The following is a 5,060-nucleotide window of genomic DNA, read 5'->3' on the forward strand; positions in this document are numbered from 1 at the left end:
CCATATTTGACTGGTCATCGACATAAGAAGCCGTAGATTTTCAAATGCAAATGTCAACTCATGAGTGGGCTCACCACCAACGATTCTTTGATGATTCATTCTTAAATGCACTGCAAAAAATGTCACCCAAATTTATTGAATCCAGTGCTTCTTGTTGTTTTTATGAACTCATTTATATGTAACTTTAGTACGTGGGACCTTTTAAAATTCCCCTTTTATAAATATTTTATTCTCTTAAAAGTTTATAATTTACAAACAGTATCATAATCATTCAAATTCAATACATCGCTGAGATTTTGGCCAAAAAAAAAATACATGAATGTAGATAGATATTCTGGTTCCAGGCATTGCATTAAGTTTGGGAAATAAACCACATGACTCGTGTATAAATGTATCTTCTCAGAATTTTTTTTTAATTACACTATATATTATGCCAAAAATTCATGTCATTGTATCATATCACTAAGAGCATATTTGAATATTGTCTTCTTCTGGTTAAAAAAAAAAAGGTTTATATTTCACGAATAATATGTAAATTTCTTGCAATTGTTACCAAAAAACTTCAGTAGGTTATGGTATAAAATAAATTAAAGTATAATTTCTAACAAATTCCTCATGAAGTTATAATTTTAGTATTTTTTTTTTTAAATAAAGGAAAACATTTTTGGATAGAAATCTCCCTTACGTTTAAAATGAATTGATATACATATATGGATTGATGATGACTGATTGATTGAATTAAAGGGGAGGCGTAATCTTTTATAAAAAAAAATGGAGGGCGGGAGAGAAAAAACTAAAAAAGAAGGGTGGGACCAGAAGATGGCTGGAACTGGTATCGTTGGTAGCTGGCCATAAAGGAACAGTTAATGATCTAATCGCTGCCCTTTCCTCATCCACATCCACCATCCCCCCCGCTTAAAATACTAAGGGGGTGTTTGGATAACCTCAACCATGGTTTGGAGAATAACTTCTGGAGAAAGAGATTCTGGAGAGAAATAGATTTTGAAAGAATAGCTTTTCTAAAAAAGTGATTCTGATAAATTAGAGTGTTTGGATAGTTGTTGTCAGAAGTACTTTTTTATATGTAGAAATTACTAAAAGGACATAAGTATAAATGATAATTACATATAAGATATATTTCATAATATATCTTATTTAAAATAAATAAAAAAAATTAATAAAAAAATTATACGTACATATATTAATAAAATATAAATAGTTTTTTTCCCAAAATAATTAATAAATAATTAAATATGTATATATATTAATAAATAATATATATTAATAAAATATGTATATATACACCGTTGGAAGCTACTAAGGGACCAATAATTACCAACGACTATTTGACTCCTCAGAAGGCTCCTCAGAAGCGGTGGCGTGCAGCTTCAACCGAAACCAAGGTTTCCAGCTCAAACCATGGTTTTGCTGGAAACCATGGTTTTAAAATTTTAAGGGTGTTTGCAAAATTTTTGCCAAACCATGGTTTGGCAAAAACCCAAACACCCCCTAAATCAAATTAATGATTCCGGATTCCCCAAACAAAAACCACCCCTTTTTTTTTTAATCTCTAACACAAAAACCACATTTTAAGGTAACTAAACATTTTCCCAAAAAATTTAATTAAACACATTTTTCGCATTATGGATTACTACAATTAAGTTCTATAAAGTTTGGGGGGAAAATGAGAGAGAGAGGAAGGCATGCTGTGCTTACTCCTAAAATAAAAAATTATAGTTCTAGTAGAACCCGTAAACTCCAGGTATAGTCATGATTACACACAAGAGAGGATATGATCACGATGCAATTTCAGATTCAGATTTTATTATATATATGTGTGTGTTTTTTTGGGGGGGGGGGGGTTTTTTACGTAAACTAGAGCTTGTTGTCCAATAATGTGAGCTCAGAAGTTGACTATGGATGCATGATATCCTAGATTAATTACGACAGATGAAACTCATGATGAAATTCATGGATGGGAATCTCAGCAATTGTTTCGGATCCATCACCAATTTTCCCACTATATATATCTCTCTTCCGCTACTTATATAAGAATTAATTTGAGAATTAATGTTAATCTATAAATAAGACCTATTTTAAATATTTATCATTTTTTTCAAATTAAGCCTATCAGTATTCCTTCAACAACGGTCTCAAATAAGAGGTTAAATGAGGGAATTAAGAAAGATTATTAGGGTGTTTTAAAAAATATCACATTAGCTAACTTAACTAATATTCTTAATCTACTCAAATTAGTTAATTAGATCATGTATTAAGGATCGGAAGATTATATTGTTTTCATTTTTTTTGTGATTATTTGATTTTAACCTTAAAAGAATTCATTCATCCTTATCCAAAATATATGCGATATATAATGTGTTTACCCAGGACATATATATACTCGTAGTATAATACTTTTCTGGTCATATTTATAAGGTAGAGAGGAAAGATTTGTTTAGCCCTATTTATAAGTTATTTCTTTAAATTTTCAGTGTGAATATATTATTTTATCCTTCATTTATTATAATATAGGTAGTCACCTTTTTAAAAATATGTATATATTAAATATCGGTAAAGTTAAAAAATTAATACATTTTAAGGTTTTTTTTAATCTGTATGAAATATGTTGAAATTACCTTATAAATAGGATGATGGGAATACAAAGCCTGTCTAAGTGAACAAAGTCAACGGTAATCTTAGCCACCCATTTGTGGTGATGATAAATATCCTACTATTTTGAGTTCTTTCACTAGCGCGCGCCCATACATACACATATTATACACACATGCGCGCGTGTGTTAAAGTGTATTTTTTATCCTTTAATTTTGTATAAGATTTTAATTTAATTTTTTAATTTTTAAAAGTATATTTTTAGTCATTTAATTCTAAAACTTTTTAAAAGATAATGACATTAAGATCTCAAATGTTAATAAAATATTCTCAAATGTTAACATATTAATATAATTTTCAAACCATCCATAATTGTTATAAAAAAATTATCAAATCTTAATGATTTTAAAATTAAAAGACTAAATGTATATTTTTTAAATTAAGAGACTAAATTAAAACTATATACAAAATCAAAACAGTGTATATATACCACACGCGCATCGCGTAACATAAACAACTAAAAGCACACTCTTTTTCTTTTTCAGTTTTTGGTCACATGAGTGTTTGAACCCCCTACTATCATCTATATGTCAGACGACAGACGTCACTCTATCCTTAAAAAATAAAGCTGCCGATTTCCCTCCTCCATCCCCAAACTTTTAAATGTAAATCGTTTAAAACTGAAAAAAGTGGATAATCACCAAGAAAAATAAAATGGTGAAGCGACACTGAGTGGCGTCTGCAATACTGCAAACAATATTCCTAAATATAAAAATTAGTTTGTGATATAAATTACATTATAAGCTAACTCTTATTTTTATACTTGGAAGGTAGTACTACTTTCAATCCTAATTATAAGAGCTATTTGATTAATTTGAAGAGATTAGGAAAAAAAATTAAGTTAGTTATTTGCAATAAATATGTGTTATCTTTCCTAAAATATCCTTATTAATCAAGTGTATTGGCTATAACTATCATTATTAGAAGGATTATCTTAAAAAAATATGAGAGATAAAGTGGATTGAGGTCTTATATTTAGGACCAAAATAAAAATTAAACAAGATCTTATATTAAAGACTAGAAGTAGTACTATTATTTATGGTAGTGGAATCGAAGTCAAAATGTATTGGCCAGAAAAATAAACTATAGAAATAAAGATGTAGAGATGACTTTAGGCCAACCAATTGAGATATCAAGGCTCAACATCCCCAAGATGGTTCAATTTATATCACTTTTTTTTTTGGGGGTTACGAATACATATTACTCTTTTATCTTCAAAAATCACAAAATTTCAAAATTAAGTAAACCATCTGGATGAGATGAGAATATAGCATCATGATTCAATCCTTATCTGCACAAAACTCATATTCATGTTGCAAATGAAAACTGGAAGAGAAGACTTGAAGAAGCAGGGTATGGGTATGTTTGGATCAGCGTTTTTGGACCTAAAACGTGTTTGAACTTGATCTGATCTTACTCCTTCTATCTCTTATTATAAGATCTAATTTTTTGAATGGGTACTTCTCTTTTTATAAGATTCTTTTTGAATTTGTCTGAGCATTTAATATAGTATTACCTATTTTACCTCTAATTTAATATATTTAATATATTCTTTTTCTTTATTTATTTTACTATTTCTCTCTTACATTTATCCATTTGTATATAAGGATATATTTGAGAAACAACTGCATTTGCTACATATTAATTATTTTTAACTATTTTTAACTATTTTTTTAAACCACACAATTTATTTAAAAAAAATCTTATAAAAAACAGAGTAATTCTTAATAACTGAAGTCCCTTATTTGGATAAGCTTTTAACTCATCTAACTTATAAGTCAAAAGCCTATGAAAAAACAAAAACAAGAAAAGGTTGCCTAACTTATGGATTCGTGCATTTGTTTTGGTAAAAAGTCCTGGAAACATTTATTGCAAATTTAATACCAAATTTGCCCTTTGGCTCCTCTCCCTCATGTGTGATTTTGTGCATTTTCAAAATTTTTAATAATACAATTTTTTAAAAAATTATCATATGATAAATAACTTTTTTATTAACAATTTTTTTAATATTTTACCATATATAAATGTAATATACAGAGTTACACACAAGCACACATGAACATATGTATTACTCCCTCCTATTCATATTATAAGAAATATTTTATAGAAGAAATTTTTTATAAAGCTTATAAGAAGTTTTGATAGTTTTAATGAGGATTAGATTTTTTTAGCATATATGCCAATGTTTAATAGAGGAGGTTAGAGATTGGTGATTAATAAATTTATGTTTTTTCGGTTATTTTACGACTAAACTTATTTTTTTAATAATAATCTAAAATAGTTTTAATTTTTGCAAACTGACTTATTTATAAAATTAATCCAAACATAAATTATATTATCTAATCTAACTTTATCCATCTAATATTTTTAAAAATTAAATTAAAAATAAT

Source organism: Neltuma alba, unplaced genomic scaffold, assembly GCF_004799145.2.
Source record: "Neltuma alba isolate B1F8T4 unplaced genomic scaffold, ASM479914v2 tig00013318_pilon, whole genome shotgun sequence".
In the NCBI taxonomy this organism is placed as follows: Eukaryota; Viridiplantae; Streptophyta; class Magnoliopsida; order Fabales; family Fabaceae; genus Neltuma; species Neltuma alba.